General features: G+C 37.5%; 1 long non-coding RNA gene and 1 pseudogene across 1 annotated transcript; one reads left to right on the top strand and one right to left on the bottom strand.

Annotated features, from left to right (window-relative positions):
* Window positions 1-511: 511 nt before the first annotated feature.
* On the top strand, window positions 512-18,468 carry LOC145130290 (alkane hydroxylase MAH1-like; annotated as a pseudogene).
* Window positions 18,469-19,003: 535 nt separating this feature from the next.
* LOC145129292 (uncharacterized) lies at window positions 19,004-19,748 on the bottom strand. Its single transcript, XR_013717439.1, has 3 exons — window positions 19,507-19,748; window positions 19,344-19,441; window positions 19,004-19,176 (listed from the first exon to the last, which is right to left on the bottom strand). It is a non-coding gene; the product is annotated as an uncharacterized LOC145129292 (long non-coding RNA).
* Window positions 19,749-20,089: the final 341 nt, after the last annotated feature.

Below are 20,089 nucleotides of genomic sequence, written 5' to 3'. Positions count from 1 at the left end.
TTCAAACAAAATGTCAAAAAAATATAAAAGAACAAAACGTCAAACATGTTTTTTTACGTTAAACAATGTCTTCAAACAAAATGTAAAAAAAATATTTTTAAATCGTAAAAACAAAGGTAAATAAATAAACTAAATAAAAAAACAAGATTAAAAAAAGAAAAAAAATAAATAAGCTAGTATATATTAAAAGAAAAAAAAACATAATAACTACGTAATCATTAGCATAAAATGGGTGGCCTGGGAAAAGGTTATAGCTCCAAAAGTGGTTGGTGGTTTGGGTATTGGATCTATTCGATCTCTAAATTGCTAACCAAGTGGTTATGGCGGCTGAAAAACGAACTCAACTCTTTTTGGGTTCAGATTATCAATGGTCTTCATAAATTGGTGGGTGTGAATAATAGGTTTGGAGCAAAAAATCCTTAGAGCAAAAAATCCTTAGAGCAGTGTATGGAATAATATAGTAAAAAGCATAAAAAAGTTAGAGAAAATTAATATTCCATTCGAAGATGTAATGCAACATGAGGAGGTTAGTGGTACATGGGTATCTTCCTTTGTTAGAGATGGACAGTTCTGTGTGGCAGCCCTACGGGATAGAATCGAAAGAGCATCCTTCCCGATATGTGACGGGAATTTCTCGAGGATTAAACTGGTTCCATTAAAAGTATTTGGCTTTATTTGGAGAGCGAAACAAAGTCGAATACCCTCAGCAGAAGCACTCAAAAACAGAGGTGTTGCAATGGATTCAACTGTTTGTGGTGCTTGTAATGCGACAGAAGAAACATGTGACCATATCCTTGCAACATGCACATTGGCGAGGGAAGTATTACGAATGATTCTTCATTGGTGTGGATTACCGGAGAGGGATTTTCATTCAGTATTGGGCATCATTGATTATGCATCTAGATTGGGCAATTGTCCTAAGAAGAGAAGAAGATTAACTGCGATCTTATTTGGGGCCATATGGTGTTTATGGAAAGCCCGGAATGATAGAATCTTTAAAAAAATTGTTTTGAATAAGGAGATGATAGTGGGGGTTGTAAAATCATTGACATATGTGTGGGTTAAAGATAGGGGAACCAAAGATAATATAAATTGGAGAATATGGGACCCTCCCCCTCTACTATGTTGATTTATTGTAAACTATCATCTCTACTAGCTACTTGCTAGTGGGGTTATCATTAATATATATCATATATTGTCGGTTCAAAAAAAAGTTATTTAAGGAAAAAAGTAAAATGTAATTATTAAAGGGTATGGTTAAATGAAGAGAAGGTAGAGATAATGGAAGCCTTTTGATATTAGTAGGCCTCCACATTTATTGATGTGAGTTATTTCTGAAGATTTTTATTTTTATACATTTATCGGTGAAGATCATGTTATAACGTCCCTTAATTATACGTGCTTAAAAGGCCGGATATTTGCACATATTTGCATGAATTCGAATAATTGAAAAAACAGATGAAGGTTCACATATTTGGTGCAATATGTGGTGGTAAGTATTGTTTTTTTGGTTTATTTTACTTCAATGATTAAAATATTTTTTTTCTCAAAATATTGGCTGAACTCAAACCAACCAGAACACTCAATACCACATGGCTTTCCTTGAATCATTGACCATTCTCATTTTGTTTCTAATTTTCATTTCCTTTTTAGTTTTTTGTTATAAAGCTCAAAACATAAAAACTCTTATTCGTAGAAATTGGCGGCGACTCGGTACGTTACCATCAGTCATCAAAAACTTGCACCGACTCCACGATTTGGCCATCATTAGACTGAAACGTAGTGGTGGCACTTTCATGTTCAAAGGCCCTTGGTTTGCAAACATATAGATATGCTCATTACCACAAATCCATTAGACATCAACCACATTTTGAGCAAGAACTTCACGAACTATCAAAAGGGTGAAAATTTTCGTAAGCTTTTTGATCCCCTTGGAGATGGAATCGTTAATCTGGATGGACATTTATGGGAGATCCATCGCAAAACCATCAAGTCCGTTTTTGGGCAACCCAACTTTCAAATTGTTTTTGAAGCCATCATCTGGAATAAGGTGGAAAACGGGCTTTTACCAATCTTAGAATCGTTTTCCAAACTAGGCAAGGAGATGGATTTGCAGGAGATATTCCAAAAGTTCACTTTTGACACTATATGCAAGTTGCTCTTAGACGATGACCTACAGTGCTTGTCCCTTGATGGGCCTTCCATTCCATGTGAGAAGGCGATTACACATATTCACGAAGGTATATTTTACCGGCATTTAATGCCCCCAATCTTTCGTAAATTGCAACAACTACTTAGAATGGGAAATGAGAGGAAGTTGAGTGAAGCATGCAATACTACTATTGATGACTATATATACAAGCTCATAGATAAAACACAAAACGAGTCCAGTAACCTAGAAAGTGAGCATGGAAATAAAAATATTGGACTTGCAACATCTATGTTGAGAGAGTTCAAAGACCAAAGCCATAGTTATGTAGATCCTAATCAGTTTTTGAGGGATACCACACTACTAGAAACAGGGGTTTCAGAGACGGAAAAATCCCTCTCTATTCCGTCGCTAAAGGACGATTGCGACAGATAAGCGATAAACATACTCTCTAGCCAATTAAAGTGTGGCTAATAACCTAGCGACAGATTTAGCGACATATTACTTTTTCCTTGCGACGACCTTAGCGACGGATCATCCATTGCAAATTCGTCACTTAATACAATTATTTAGGACATCGGCGACAAAACTCAGCACCATTAATCCGTCGCTAATCCCTCACAAAACTCTATTCTATGTTTTTTTATATTCTGTCGCTGATCCCTCTCAAATTTAATATATGATTTTTTTTCTTTTCCATTGCTGATCCCTCGCAAATGAGTAATATCAACTTTTTTTTTTATTTTTTTTTTTTGTATTACAAATCTAAAACAAAAAATAATTATACAATCCCAAATCAAACATTATCATTTAAATACCAAAAACATCAAATAAATATATAATCCAAATCCAAACATTAACAATGAAATACAAAAGTTAAACACTCATTGCTATTTGATTTCAAAGTATAATATAAACATATTTCTGCATTTCCTCTCATATTTTGCATTTCCGAATATATCTTTTCTATTGTTTCATATCTTGCATCCAAAAGAAGGATTAGAATGAAATTGGATTCCGATTCCTGTTCAATCTCATTGAATTAGGCAAACCAAGTGCCACTTACTTATTCCTGCAATGGAAGGAGACTTTGTTGGAAGCATTTGAAACCAAGTGTTGGACCGGAATGGAATTCAATTCCCATTCCGACCAAAAAGTAAATGGTAATATATGTTGGTGAAAGAAAATACCGTGTTTGCATACTGGTCTTTGGAAATTGTCTTTTCTCCTAGCATTTGATTCCTTGAACATTTGTGTTGACTATTACAGAGCATCTACAAGATTTTTAATTAGGAAGAAAATTATAGAACTACCCTTCTTTATCAGCACAATTTCACATATTATCTAAAGTTTATATTCATGTAAATAGAGTCCGACCCAACAATCTTTTACAAAAAAAATAAAGTTCTCTTTTATATCAAATAAATGAGAAATAACTTACATAAACTTTGGCAGTAGACTTTGGATCAAAGAAAAGTCATTTCATCACCCCTCTCCAAGATAGTTGTAAACAAGCCACTGATAATTACATTAAAAATCATAAGGACCAAAATTGTAAATTACCTTAAAAATTATACAAATATCTATATATAATAACAAATCATAAACCAAGGTTTTCTAATAAAAATATGCATAATTAAACACTAATCTTTCATTCCATAACAGTTGAGGTGGATCTGAGGGCAAACTTCTAGTGTATCAATTGTTTGCAAGTTTCATTTAAGGACAAGAATGATCACAGATAATAAACAAGTTTCCATGATTATGTACAATTGTGAAGAAAAGATTATCCGTTGTTAATCAAACACAAATAAAAGGGAGCATAACGGTTAATCGTCTTAGTGTCTCTTTCAATTTGTTTCACATGTGAAAAATACATACCTTGCAAGCAACCAATTGTTGAAATAGTCAAAAACATGATCATGATTGAGTTTGTGATAGAATGCTTTTGAGAAAGGACCTCAAGATACACCTTGGATTCACTTAGAATCATGTATCACTGAAAATTGTGCTTCACCTGTAAAAAAGAGTTTAAATGGTTTGTCAGCACTCTACCATTACAGGAAAAAAAACAAGGTAACAGGCTATCAGGAACTCTTCTAAATAAATACAGAGGTAAATGCAGGTTGCCTTCTTTAATTTTTTTTAACTACCCCAGATTCAGATTATCTCCTGTTCAGTTAAACAAACCAAAATAATATGCTTTACACATCATCCTTATGCTGTTTTTCTTTAGCCAGGTTTCTTTTTTGTGCATAGGCCATGTGTGTATGAGCTTATGGTGATCCTGCAACGTGAATCAAGAAAAAAAAGCATTAGTTAGTAGGACCAAACAAGCTTTATATGGCTATTTCTGATGATGAAGAGGAGGAGGAAGGCATTTATATCTTTGTATTTTAAGAAAAAAGCAAGAAGTTTCAAATAGACCGACACCCAACAAAGCATATGGAAGGTTTATAGGAAGAATAAGAAAAAAGGTGGTGCGCCTTGAAATTGGTGGCATAATTTGTTGAATAATGGTGCTCAAAACTTCCAGTAGCTTCTGTCCCACTACTTAGCATTTAAGATTTCAGTTTTGTTTTGGTTAGCTGTTACTTTGTTTCAAATAAGTGGTACATGATTACCCATAAATTAGTATTAGCAGTTGCTTATTTCTAGCTTTGACAGTTTCTTTTTTTTTGGTATTTATATGGCTGTGTACTCAATCAAATGTGGGCAGAATATTGAATAAGAGATCTCTTCACAGCAATTTGTTCTTGAGTTTTTTCCTGTTCTCTCTGTTCTGTAATAGAATTTCTTGTTTAAGTCTTTCTTTCTTCCAACAAAATTTGGTATCAGAGCCGGTACAATGACAAGCAATGGTACAAGTTCTACAGCACAACCATTGATTCCAGTTTTCAAAGGGGAGAAGTACCACCTTTGGAGTCTCAAAATGAAGACAATGTTGAAGTCCCAAGAGCTATGGGATTTGGTGGATAATGGGTATGCAGAACCAAACCCGGCACCAGCAGAACCAGATCAGCAATTACGAGAAACTCGAAAGAAGGATGCAAAGGCTTTATTCTTCATCCAATCAGCATTGGATGATGAGTTTTTTCCACGTATTGCAGAAGCAACAACCTCGAACCAGGCATGGGCAATTCTAAAACAAGAATTTCTTGGTGATCGAAAAGTCATCAATGTCAAACTACAATCTCTTCGTCATGAATTCGAGACCTTGGGCATGAAAGAGAAGGAAAAGGTGCAAGTTTTTCTTTCGAGAGTGTCTGAAATTGTCAGCCACATGAGGTCATACGGTGAAAATGTTAGCAATGAAACCGTAGTCAGTAAAGTTTTAAGGAGTTTGACCAAGGATTTCAATCATGTCGTGGCTGCAATCGAGGAAACAAAGGACCTGTCCACTTATACTTTTGATGAACTAATGAGTTCTTTGATAGCTCATGAAGACAGGATGAACAGGTGTTGTGAGAAAGTCGATGAAAAGGCGTTTCAAGCAACTGGGGATCAGAATAAACGACGTGCAGAAAGTTCACGTGGTCGTGGACGAGGAAGAGGTGGATTTCGTGGTCGTGGCAGAGGAAGAGTTCAGTTTGGTGATCAACGCCAACAGAAAAACATCCCTCGATGTCAACATTGCAACAAACTTGGCCATAGAGAAGCTAGTTGTTGGAACAAGCAAAGAGAAGAACAGAACCCCCAATGTCGATATTGCAACAAACTTGGCCACAGAGAAGTTGATTGTTGGACCAAGAAACGAGAAGAACAAAATCATGCAAACTTTTTAGAAAAAATTGAAGAGGAAAGCAAGCTATTCATGGCACATTCTTCCACAGTTGATACATCTAATGGTGTGTGGTTTGTGGACAGCGGATGTTCAAACCATATGACAGGAACAAAGTCTTTGTTTAAAGATCTTGATGAGACTCAAAAGGGTGTAGTTCATTTTGGAGACGACAATGCATTGCAAATTCAAGGACAAGGTACAGTCTCCATCAAAACCACTCAAGGTAATGCAAAACTTCTTCATGATGTGCAATATGTTCCTAAATTAGCCCATAATTTGCTAAGTGTTGGGCAATTAATGTGTTCTGGGTATTCGATTACTTTTGATGATGGATATTGTTTAATTAGAGACAAAAAATTTGGTCGGTCCATTGCTAACATTCCAGTGACACAAAATAGAATGTTTCCACTTAAAATTTCAACCATGAAGAAGTGTGCTTTAGTTGCTACTAGTGAGTCAAGCATTTGGCATCTACGTTATGGTCACTTAAATATAAATGGGTTGAAATTGTTACATCAGAAAAATATGGTTTTAGGGCTGCCAAAAATAGATACAGTGGATTTTTGTGAAGGGTGTGTATATGGGAAACAAACTCGAAAATCGTTTCCTGTAGGTAAGTCTTGGAGAGCTTCTTCTTGTCTTGAATTAGTGCATACCGATGTTTGTGGTCCAATGACTGTTGATTCTTTGGGTGGAGGTCGATATTTCTTATTGTTTATAGATGATTACAGCCGCATGAGTTGGGTATACTTCTTAAAAAATAAGTCAGAAACCTTTGATTGCTTCAAAAAATTTAAGGCTTTGGTAGAGAAAGAGAATGGGAACACCATAAAAATTCTTCGTTCCGATAATGGTGGTGAATTTACCTCACGAAAATTTAATGAATTTTGTGAGTTTAATGGTATTCGTAGGGAATTTACTGCACCGCACACTCCAGAACAGAATGGAGTGGCAGAACGAAAAAACCGAACCATTGGTGACATGGCAAGAAGCATGATGGCAGCAAGAAATCTTCCAAAAAAATTCTGGGCTGAAGGCGTAGCAGCTGCTGTATACATTTTGAACATCTCGCCTACAAAGGCTGTTCTAAATCGAACTCCCTATGAAGCATGGAAAGGTAGAAAGCCGCAAGTAAGTCACTTAAAAATCTTCGGGTGCATTGCTTATGCATTAGTCACATCATCTCGCACCAAGCTTGATCAAAAGTCAGAAAAATGCATTTTCATTGGCTATTCTACTTCCTCAAAAGCATACAGGTTATTTAACCCAATTAGTGGAAAAATTATTATAAGCAGGAATGTTGAATTTAATGAAACAGAACAATGGAGTTGGAAGAATACAGAAACATCGGCCTCACAAGAATCTGTTCCTGTTACCTTTGAGGTCAATAACTTCACAGATCCAGAAACGAGCAATTCTCAAAATGGAGATAATGTTACACCACCTTCAACTCCACCTTCTTCACCATCGGGATCTTCTTCACCTTCAAGCTCTTCATCTGAAAGTCCTCCAAAAAAGTTTCGATCACTGGAGGATATCTATGCTTCATGTAGCTTTGCATTATATGCATCTGATCCTGATCCTATCTCTTATGATGATGCAGCAGAGAAACAGGTGTGGCAAGATGCAATGAAAGATGAGATTGCGGCTATTAGAAAGAACGAGACTTGGGATTTGGTTGATTTGCCCAAAGAAAAAAATGTCATAGGCCTCAAATGGGTGTACCGTACAAAATACAATGCTGATGGTACAATCCAGAAGCATAAAGCTCGTTTGGTTGTGAAAGGGTATGCTCAACAACACGGAGTCGATTACGAAGAAACCTTTGCTCCGGTTGCTCGGTTTGAAACGGTTAGAATTTTTCTTGCCTTAGCCGCACAATTAAAATGGAAAGTGTACCAATTTGATGTTAAATCGGCGTTTCTAAATGGAGAGCTAGAAGAAGAAGTGTATGTCTCTCAACCAGAAGGATTTTCATGTGGTGATGATAGCAAAGTGTACAGGTTGAAAAAAGCCTTATACGGGCTTAAGCAAGCCCCCCGAGCGTGGTACAGCAAGATAGATTCGTACTTTCAAGAAAACGGGTTTGATAGAAGCAAAAGTGAGCCTACTCTCTATGTGAAAAAGCAAGGTAAAAGTGATTTTTTGGTTGTCTGCATCTATGTAGATGACATTATTTATATGGGGTCGTGTGAATCTATTGTTGCTGAGTTCAAATCTTCGATGATTAAAAAATTTGAGATGTCAGATATGGGCTTGTTACGTTACTTTCTTGGCCTGGAGGTGAACCAATGTGATGATGGAATTTTTATTTGTCAAAAAAAGTATGTCACTGACTTGCTTAAACGATTCAATATGATGAATGCGAATCCGTGTTTAACACCGATGAATATGAATGAATCACTTGTTGCAAATGATGGCACAAAGTTGGCAAATGTGAAACACTTCAGGAGTATAGTTGGAGGCTTGAACTACCTAACTCACACCAGACCTGATATTGCATTTCCGGTTAGCAAAGTTTCAAGATTTATGCATAGTCCTTCAGTTCATCATCTAGGAGCAGCAAAGAGGATTCTTCGCTATATAGCTGGAACGGTTGATTTTGGGGTTTGGTACTCAAGTGTACCTAATCTGAAATTATATGGGTTTACTGACAGTGATTGGGGTGGCTGTTTGGATGATCGAAGGAGCACCTCTGGTTATGTTTTTTCTCTTGGTACAGGTGCTATTTCATGGAGCTCAAAAAAGCAAGATATTGTAGCATTATCCTCATCAGAAGCAGAGTACATTGCAGCAACATCATCGGCTTGTCAAGCTGTGTGGTTAAGAAGGATACTTGCAGATCTTCTCCAAAAGCAAGTTGGCCCAACAGAAATCTTTTGTGACAATCAAGCAGCAATTGCAATGACAAAGAATCCATCCTTCCACAGCAGGACAAAACACATAGACATCCGTTACCATTTTATTCGTGATTTAGTTGCTGAGAAAGAAATCATTTTGAAGCATTGTGGAACTAACGAGCAAGTTGCAGATGTGCTCACAAAGTCTCTTCCAAGTGTCAAGCATAATTTCTTCAGGTTCCGTATGGGAGTAACAAGTTTTGAAGCAAGGGGGTGTGTTGAATAATGGTGCTCAAAACTTCCAGTAGCTTCTGTCCCACTACTTAGCATTTAAGATTTCAGTTTTGTTTTGGTTAGCTGTTACTTTGTTTCAAATAAGTGGTACATGATTACCCATAAATTAGTATTAGCAGTTGCTTATTTCTAGCTTTGACAGTTTTTTTTTTTTTGGTATTTATATGGCTGTGTACTCAATCAAATGTGGGCAGAATATTGAATAAGAGATCTCTTCACAGCAATTTGTTCTTGAGTTTTTTCCTGTTCTCTCTGTTCTGTAATAGAATTTCTTGTTTAAGTCTTTCTTTCTTCCAACATAATTTACTTCTTTTCTTATACCATATGTCTCATCTAATCATTATGTCGTAAAGACTCCGGCTGCAATTAAACAATAAATTAAAATCCATTATTTCTGACTAAAAAAAACTAAAGACAATACAATACAATACATACCGAATACACATCAGTAAGTGAGGTGAGATCCTTTGGGGCAGGAATATGATTTTCATCAAACTCACATTCTTTCGGCTCCTCTGGTTCACGTGATTTCTATCAACAAACAAAAAGATAAAAGTATATTATATAAAAAGAAATGGTGATTGGTGAAAAGAAAATGATAAGTTTTAGTTGAGAGAGTAGTTTCTCAGTATTCTTAGGGAAGGAAAAGGCATCACATGTTTCCTATGCATCATAAATTGAAGACTGAATGGTGGTGGAATAGAATCCATTATTTTTGGCATGATGATTTTTGTTAATGTGGGCAGCAATTGCAGCATCAAAAGAATCACAGCTGTATGAAATCTGCTGATGACATGGAGTGGGACCCTCTGCATTATGAGATACCTCAGAGAGCAGATCACCTACGCTTATGTTAGTAAGACTATTAACCCATTCCAATGTAGACAATCCAATTCCCACACTTCCACCAATACCAATACCATTGTTAGTGTTGTTACGTTCTTCACCCTTACCAAACCAACCATACCTTAAAAAACACAAAAACCATGATCAATGATTTTTCTTAGAATGCTGTAAAAATTGTTGTTAAAAAGAAATAAAAAATTAAAGAGAGAGAAACCTTAAACGGAAAATCGGAGGACTCCCAATTAAGACAGAATCCTGATTCCATTTCTGAGAATTGGAAAGATTTGATGTTTGAGCATCATAAGGCACAAGTTTTAATTCTCCAGATGCTGCTACAGTAGAGCTAGCCCATTTACATGTCATATGTTCCAAAACCGATGATATTTTCTTTATGTGTACTTAAAGTCAGCTCCAGATGCGAGTTGTGATTGTCCTAACAAAAAAATATTATTATTATTATTATACAGATAAAGATAAAGTACAAAATTTATTATTGTTTCTTACCATTTCCAAGGCTCTACGTGTAGTTTCATCAACAGGGAAAAGTTGAACTTTAAGTTTCATTGAAGACAAAATATTTTGATGAAAAATTGGCACAGGTGTGTTACCGTGACTTTAAGAGCAGGAAAGTTGTTTTCTCCTGTCTATAAGTATGTGTAATAAGATTCAGTCTTCAGTAGTAGTCAGGTGGCTACAGTGTGAGTGTAAACCTACTTGGGTGTGAACCTGCCATGAGTAGCTGTACCACCCTCTTTTGTTGACAAATGAATGCCTCCTTTGTTGACAATAAGAACTCAAATGGCAACTTCGTATGTTCACATAATGAACACAATAAATGGTAGCAGTAGTAATTGTAGGCTTGTTTAAGTATAAATAGAGGCTCTAACCTCAGTTGTAAGACACCACAAACAGAGAGTGTAGTGTGTAATACTTAGAGTGAGTATTAGAGGGTTATTTATTTTTCTTGTAATATTGAGCGTGTAAGCTCTTCTCTTTTGTTCTAGTTCTGAATAAAAGTGTGTTTCAACCCCAACAAGTGGTATCAGAGCTTGGTTAAGCTCCGGGGGAAGCATTCTCTGTTTTTTGGTCGAAATTTTTTTTGTCTCAAAAACAATTTCGGAGTACACCGTTGGAAAGGTCTCGTTCTGAGGATTCCGAAAATATATTTTTTTAAATTTTTTGACCACCGGAAGGCCTCCAAATCACCGGTCAAAGTTGGTCAAATCTGCCGGAAAAGATGCCGGAAAAACCAGGGTTCGCCGGAGAAGACGACACTGTAGCAAGCACTGTAGCAGTGACATCAGCAGTGACCTCAGCAGCTGACCAAAGTTCTGGAAATTGCAGTTTAGCCCCTGTTCTTCCGGAAAGTGCAATTTGGCCCCTGTTTTTCAGAAAAATTGCAATTTTGGTCCCGTTTTTTCAGAAAAATTTCAATTTAGCCCCTGTTTTACTTCTGTAAAAGTTCTGTTTGCCCCCTGAACTTCTGAAAAGTTCATATTGGTCCCCGTACTTCAAAAAAAAAATATTCTTACTCGTGTATGCCCAAGTATATGCCAAGAATGACTACACCAACCTCGTAATCTTCTCAAGCCGGAGTTGAAAGTTTTCAAAGGACCGGGAAAGACGGTAGCGTTACGTTACACTATCCAATGCTCACGAAGATGAACTACGCGGTGTGGGCCATAAAAATGCGAGTGAATTTACAAGCACAAGGAGTATGGGATGTAATTAAAAATGCAGAAACGGACGAACGTAAAGATCGGATGGCTCTTGCGGCTATTTATCAAGCAATTCCAGAGGACGTACTTCTGATGTTAGCTAAGAAGGACACAGCAAAAGAAGCATGGGAAACGCTCAAGATGATGCACATGGGAGCCGATCGGGTCAAGGAGGCTAAAGCTCAAACCTTGAGAAGTGACTTCGAGGTGATCCGGATGAAAGACAGTGAATCGGTAGATGATTTTTCCATGAGATTGAATACTATCGTAACCGGTATTCGATCTCTAGGTGAAAAGATTGAAGAAATTACGGTTGTGAAGAAGTTTTTGCGAGCCGTACCGATACGATTTATACAAATCGTAACATCGATCGAGCAATTCGGAGATTTAAAGAATATGACGGTGGAAGAAGTTGTGGGTCGTCTTAAGACCCATGAAGAGAGACTTCGAAGCTATGGAGAAAAAGAAGAAGGACCTTCTCTATTGCTTACACATGCCGAGTGGGCATCTCGTTCGAAGCAAACTGGCGAGAGAAACTCGTCAAACACTTCAAGAGGACGAGGAGGACATGGTAACCGAGGCCGGGGACGAGGCCGAGGTCGTGGACGTGGCCAAGGAGGTGGTCGCGAGTACAATGCAAATCGGAATGACCATAATCCTTCTCGAAAGGATAAAAGTAAAATCAAATGTTTTACTTGTGAACAATTTGGTCATTATGCTTCGGAGTGTCCAAACAAGAATCGAGGTGAGGAGGCAAACCTCACTCAAGCCAACGAAGAAGAGCCTATTTTAATGATGGCAACCTCACAAGAATATGCACACAAAAAAGTGTCTCTAAGAGAGAAGATTTGTGTTAATCTTCTTGCATCGGGAGAAAGTCGAGTCGAGTCTGAGGTATGGTATCTCGACAACGGTGCTAGCAATCACATGACTGGAGACCGCTCAAAGTTTCGGGAACTAGATGAGCACGTTACGGGCCATGTGAAATTTGGGGATGGTTCGACCGTCGCTATTTTGGGAAAAGGGTCGATTTTATTCGATAGCAAAAATGGCGACCAAAGACTCCTTAATGAGGTATATTTCATTCCAAGTCTAAAAAACAATATTATTAGTCTTGGACAAATGACGGAGGAAGGGAGTCGGGTCATAATGGATGGGTCGGATCTGACATTGTTTGACAGAAACAAAACTCTACTTTTGAGAGTTAAACGATCCCCAAACAGGTTATATAAAACTCCTTTAAGGACCGGTAGACCGACTTGTCTTTTAGCAACAAAAGACGAACCAGCTTGGATATGGCATTCTAGACTCGGTCATGTTAACTTTCTCGCCTTAAAGAAGTTGTCCGAAAAGAATATGGCAATCGGAGTCCCAAAGATTGAGCACCCAAACCAAGTATGTGAAGGGTGCGTTCTTTCCAAACAAACCCGAATTCCTTTCCCGGATCATGTAGTTTTTCGGGCTCAAAAACCTCTACAACTTGTTCATGCGGACTTATGTGGTCCGATCACACCTACGTCTGTTGGAGGGAGTAAATATTTTCTCCTTTTAGTAGACGATTTTAGCCGGTGGATGTGGGTTTACATGCTATCGGAGAAGTCTCAAGCCTTGAGCGCTTTCAAACGGTTCAAGTTGATGGTTGAAAAGAAATCGGGTTATAAAATAAAGACACTTCGAACGGACCGAGGGGGAGAGTTCACTTCAAAAGAATTCTCATTATTTTGTGAAGAAAATGGTATTCAAAGGCATCTTACGACACCATATTCGCCTCAACAGAACGGAGTTGTAGAAAGGCGAAATCGGACCGTTATGGACATGGCAAGAAGTTTGCTCAAAGGTAGAAATGTTCCGGGAGAGTTTTGGGGAGAAGCGGTTAGACATGCAGTTTATCTTCTCAACCGCCTGCCAACAAAAGTACTTCCCGACAAGACGCCTTATGAAACGTGGTTTGGCAAAAAGCCCAACCTTGAACATCTAAAAGTTTTTGGTTGTGTTGCTTTTGCTAAACTTGTAGGTGGTCACTTGAAGAAGCTTGATGATCGAAGTAAGAAGATGGTGTATTTAGGTGTGGAAGATGGAACTAAAGGCAACCGTTTGTTTGATCCGCAAGACCGAAAGTTGCGAGTTAGTCGCGATGTTGTTTTTGACGAAAAAGAAGAATGGAATTGGTACAAAAACAAAGAAGAAGAGATGGCGACTCCTAAGACCTTTAACATAATTGAACCACAACCCCAAATACACCTCGAAACACCTCAAAATGACCCCGAAATCAATCCGGAACAACCAAACAGCCCAGGAATCGATGCTATCCAAGTTGGACAACCATATGCTGAATTTGACGAGCCTGAACCAGCTCCACATACTCCTGTCTCAACCCCGTTTTCTTCAACCTCGCCCCATATGGAAAGCCCTTCTAGTGAGATTGGGCCAAGGGGATTGCGTCCGTTAACCGATATTTATTCTGAAACCGAAAATGTGTTCCTTGAACCCGGAGAATTATTGATGATTGCAGCGGATCAACCCTTGAATTTTAAAGAGGCAGTAACCTCTAAGGCATGGCAAGAGGCTATGCAAACAGAGTTGGATGCAATCGAGAAGAACAAGACATGGCAACTTAGCGATTTGCCACCCGGACACAAAGCAATCGGTTTGAAATGGGTGTTTAAAGTGAAGAAAGACAACTTGGGAAAAGTGGTGAAGCATAAAGCTCGACTTGTAGCAAAAGGATTTGTACAAAAGGAAGGAGTCGACTTTGATGAAGTTTTTGCACCGGTAGCACGACTTGACACCGTAAGGCTCATTCTTGCCTTAGCAGCTCAACATGGGTGGGTTGTCCACCATCTCGATGTCAAATCGGTTTTTCTCAATGGAGATCTCAAAGAGGAGGTCTATGTCACTCAACCAGAAGGTTATGTTGATAGAGCAAACAATCATAAGGTGTTCAAGCTTCATAAAGCTCTTTATGGTCTACGACAAGCTCCTCGAGCTTGGAACATTCGTTTGGATAAAAGCTTAAAAATGCTTGGTTTTACAAAAAGTTCACAAGACCCAGCTGTTTACAAAAGGAACTCAAAAGACAAAATTCTTATTGTTGGTGTCTATGTTGATGACTTGATCATTACCGGGTCAAACACTAATGATGTTGTCGAATTCAAAGAACAAATGAAGAAAGAATTCGAAATGAGTGACTTGGGATTACTTTCTTACTACCTTGGAATCGAAGTTTCGCAAAAGAAGTGGGGAATATCTTTGCGACAAACGGCTTATGCAAAGAAAATTTTAGAGCAATTTGGGTTGCTGGATTGCAATCCGACAACGTCACCAATGGAACCTAAGTTGAAGGTCAAGAAGGATGAAGATGGTGAAAAAGTTGATCCAACTGAATATAGGCGAGTGGTAGGTTGTTTAAGGTACTTGACTCACACTCGACCAGACCTGTCATTTTCGGTTGGAATTGCAAGTCGTTTCATGGAGGAACCAACCACTTTGCATTTCCAAGTTGTGAAAGACATCTTGCGATACGTAAAAGGAACCGTTGATTATGGAATCAACTATGGAAGAGGTCGTGAAATTGAAGATTTGGTTGGTTTTACCGATAGTGATCTTGGAGGTGACCCTGTTGATAGCAAGAGCACAAGTGGAATGATTTTCTATCTGGGAAGGAATGCGATAACTTGGCAATCCCAAAAGCAAAAGACTGTTGCTTTGTCCACGTGTGAAGCCGAGTTCATGGCAGCTACAACAGCAGCATGTCAAGCCATTTGGCTTGCTAATCTCGTGAAGGAGCTCACGGGACATCATATTATGCCTATCACCTTATATGTCGATAACAAGTCAGCAATCGCATTGATGAAAAATCCTGTGTTTCATGGTCGAAGCAAACACATTGACATTCGTTATCACTTCATACGAGAATGTGTTGGACGTGGGCAAATTATAGTGGAATATGTCAACTCGAAGGATCAACGGGCGGACATCTTTACAAAGGCTTTAGCATACGTGAAACATGGTGAAATGCGAAACATGATCGGAGTGACGAATCTCGAGCCAAGTTAGGTTTAAGGGGGAGAATGTGAGTGTAAACCTACTTGGGTGTGAACCTGCCATGAGTAGCTGTACCACCCTCTTTTGTTGACAAATGAATGCCTCCTTTGTTGACAATAAGAACTCAAATGGCAACTTCGTATGTTCACATAATGAACACAATAAATGGTAGAAGTAGTAATTGTAGGCTTGTTTAAGTATAAATAGAGGCTCTAACCTCAGTTGTAAGACACCACAAACAGAGAGTGTAGTGTGTAATACTTAGAGTGAGTATTAGAGGGTTGTTTCTTTTTCTTGTAATATTGAGCGTGTAAGCTCTTCTCTTTTGTTCTAGTTCTGAATAAAAGTGTGTTTCAACCCCAACATACAGGATTTTCATAACAAATAAAAAAAGAATCTAGAACTACCACATATTGCAGCAGCCTTACAGTTAATTCATAGGAAAAACAATTTTTATGCAATAAGGAAAGATGAGGGAGAAGAGCTGGTGGTGGTGAATCTGTAGGAGTGGCGTTTAGGGTTAAAAGAATAGCAGGGGTGGTGTGAAGATAGTTCTCATACTGCCTCGAAAATCCGAGATGTCTTTCCAAACCTGTAACCAAACAAAAAACACTAAAAATGGCTTAATTGACCTCAGTTCAACGATTCAGTTATAAATTATCAAAATGTGAACCCTAGATTGATCAAATCCAAGCACTCGCCACTTGTAAGGGAAAATCAAGAACACAGACAGAAAGAAGAAGAGTAAGAGAAGAAGAAAACCTATTTGATGTTTATGGTGGGAGTCGCTGATAATTTCAATTGTTGCATGAGCTTTGGGCAACATGTGGTACACCTGTAACAACTTGAAGAAATCAAATGAACATGAAAATCGGAACTTAAAAAATCAAAATTCCACAACCATTAGAAATATAGGCAGTTGAGTATAGTATGTTAGTAGCCTTTGACTAATTCTAAAATGGAATTAATGATTGAAACAAAACAAGCACGAAGAATTACTTTAAAACATGAAACAAGTTTTAATTACATGATGCAATCGATTCAGGAATCACAAATAGAGGTTTTAATTACATGATGCAATCGATTCAACGTGAATGCACATATGATGTTGAGGTATAAGAAGGATGACGATTGAAACAAGAAAAGGGGGAAATAAAACCCTAACACACTATATTGTGCAACTTAACTAAACATAACCTAATATACGACTAAATAAAAGAAAATCAAGAGATTTACTTGAATCGGAGGTTAATGAAAACTACTTTTAGATTTTATGGAGGTTGCCGGAATCAGAAGCATCAACGATGAGTTGTGTTGTCATCTGTTTGAAAGGAGATGGTGATATTAGGTTAACATGTAATAAGGAACTAACTCCAAAGTGATAAATCGGATTTGGGAAGGAAGGAAACTTACATCAATTTTGTGAAACTGGAATTGGGTTGCGCCAATTTCAGCGAGAGATCAGCGATTGAAAAACAAAAACGCGCGTACCCAAAAAATAATTTATGTCGGCGTTCTCTCGCTAAACGCATACCAGATGACAAAAATCGACAATTTCTTTATCTGTCGCTGAACCCTCGCTGAAATTCCTTCATTTTCTACCGATTAGCGAGGGATTGAGGTACGCCAATAAACACTTGCGAAATCCATAGTTGATCCCTTGATAAACCCTCGCTCATATGAAATATGTGGAATAAATAAAGTAAATGTCTAAAACATCGCACATCTGTCGTAAATCCCTAGCTATAAGCCTTAAACTTTGCTACAGAATTTATCCGTCGCTATATCCGTCGCCAAAACTCAAGTTTCTAGTAGTGATAGTAAACCTAATGGGTGCAGGGAAAGATACAACTAGCATAGCTCTCTCGTGGTTTTTTTATCTGGTTGCAAAAACTCCAATGGTAGAGGAAAAGATCCGAGAGGAGATTCACGCATTTATGGAGGTGAAGGCGGATAATCAGAAATGGAATGCCAAAGAGTTAGAAACCCATTACGGCCAGAAATCCTTCCAAGTGGTCACAAAGTTAGTAAAAGAACTAGGATTATTCTATATTATTATGGCATGGGAAGGATGAAAAATATATGGGGTGAGGATTGTATGGAATTCAAGCCTGAAAGATGGATCTCAAAGGAAGGAGGGATTAAACAAGGGAAAATGACTTACAAGCCCAACTAAGTTTCCAAACCGTTCAAAAAACCCCAATCATGTTTTGTCTGTTCAAAAAAACCCAACAAACTTAACATTTTGTCTAAAAAGCTCAACTAAGTTACATTTTCCTGAAAGTCAAATAAGAGAAACAAATGACGTGGCTCATTACCGTATCGGGAAAATGACTTGTTAGACCAACGAAGTTTCCAAAACGTTTAAAAAACTCTAATCATGTTTTGACTGTTCAAAAAAAAAAAACCCAACGAACTTAAACAAAACAAAATTGGGATTTTTTGAACGGTTTGGAACTTTGTTGGACTTTTTAGACAAAAAGTTAAGTTCGTTGGGTTTTTTTGAACAGATAAAACATGATTGAGATTTTTTTAATAGTTTGAAAACTTCGTTCGGCTTTTAAATCATTTTCCCTATTAAACAACAACCATCTTATAAGTTCTCGGCATTTAATAGTGGGCCAAGGACTTGTTTAGGTAAGGACATGAGTTTCACTCAGCTAAATAGTGGCATCTACGATCATGTATCATTATCACATTGAGCTGATGGAAGGTCAGCCGGTGTTTCCAAGCGCTTCCATAGTACTTCGGATGAAGCATGGCTTGAAAGTGAGATTAACCAAATTACAATAAGTGAAGTCAATATCTGAACCAAATATTCTCCAAAGAAGGTAATAAATAGATTCGGTGTGAAATTACTATATACATATGCTGTTCTTGGTTTATAACTTTATTTAGATTTCTTAATAAAATCCTCCCGGATAGGTGTTAAGCATATAGTTAATGCCACATCAGCCGTTGACATTTCATCTATGTTCGTGATTTTCTGTAATGTTATTTCTAAAATAAATAACGCCACTACTTTTTGTGGTTTACAAAAAGTGCAAAACTTTTGTTTGAAGTTGTATTTTGTTGACATTGTGAAAAGGTAGGAGGATATTAAAATTCTCAAACAAATTTCTGGCTTAGTTAGTAAATGGTGTGTGGTTAAATTCACTAGTACAGAAGAAATGATTTAATAGTGCGGTTAAAATGATTTAATGATGCGGGTATATAACCACACCAAAAAATATCGCACTAAAAAACACATTCATTTAATAAAGCGGTTACGAAACCGCATCAAAAGGAATGACAACCGCACTAAAAGATCAATTTTGCATCATTTAATAGGAACCGCCTCATTAAATGGTCTTTCTAAAATATATTATTTTCAGTTTCTAGGTCTATCTCTCTACATATATTTAGCTGAGTTTTGAAGTCGTGGGTGAGAAACCACCATCGCCACAGTTTACATTATCTCCCTGTGTGATCCCTTTAAAAGAGTTAATGGCCATTTTTTTCCTGTAGATCATCACAAACATCAAGAAGTATGAAATCACTAAAAATCCTTTGGAATAAACCACAATGACCCTATCACTATAAATAAATAAACAATTTTCATCATCAACATGACTTTCTGTATAATATTATCGTTTATTAAATAAAAAAATAAAAATAAAAAAACTTACTGGAACAATAACTCCAGTTTTGGTGAGAGAAGAAGCAGCTTCTTGGACATCATGTTCTTGTTTCTCTAACTCCAAGCTATTCCTGGATGCTTCTACACCTATAATAAACATTGTTAGAGTTCTGCATAAAATACGATCAAACGAGAGAGAGAAAGAGGGTTACCTTTGAGGATAAAAGTGGGTTCTTGAGGGATATTTATGGAAGAATCGGAGATGATCAAGGAAGGTTGTCGATGGTGGTTAACGTGAAATTCCACAAGGCTGAGGAATGTCTAGTGACCAACGGTGGTGAGCATCATCTTCCAGAAGAAGTGGGAGCATCGGCAGTGAGGCTTTCTAGTGTGAGTCATAGCTCTGTTCAACCGATGGCGGCGAGGTGGACCGGTGGTGAATGTTGAATCGGTAATGGTGACCACACAAAAGAGAGAAGTTGAAGGAGAAGAAGGAGGCGATGTGAGATCTGAGGAAGAGGAGTGGAGGGAACATGAGAAAAAAAAAATGGAGTTATAAAACCTAGAAAATCCAGGAAGCAGGACATTTGATTTTTTCACCAAATAAACTTATTTAATGCTGTTATAGTAAACCGCATCAATAAATGCATTTTTAAATATTAAATAAATAAACTTATTTAATGCTATTATAGTAAACCACATCAATAAATGTGTTTTTAATTACTTTTTGTAAATGTCGAATTGTTGTAATTAGTCGAAATATATTTTGTACTCTTCGAATGGTTTGTAATGTAT

This window comes from Lactuca virosa, chromosome 8 (genome assembly GCF_052849685.1).
Source record: "Lactuca virosa cultivar CGN04683 chromosome 8, Lactuca_virosa_CGN04683_v6, whole genome shotgun sequence".
In the NCBI taxonomy this organism is placed as follows: Eukaryota; Viridiplantae; Streptophyta; class Magnoliopsida; order Asterales; family Asteraceae; genus Lactuca; species Lactuca virosa.
The sequence above is the reverse complement of the archived record's forward strand: the minus strand, read 5'-3'. Positions and strand labels throughout refer to the sequence as shown.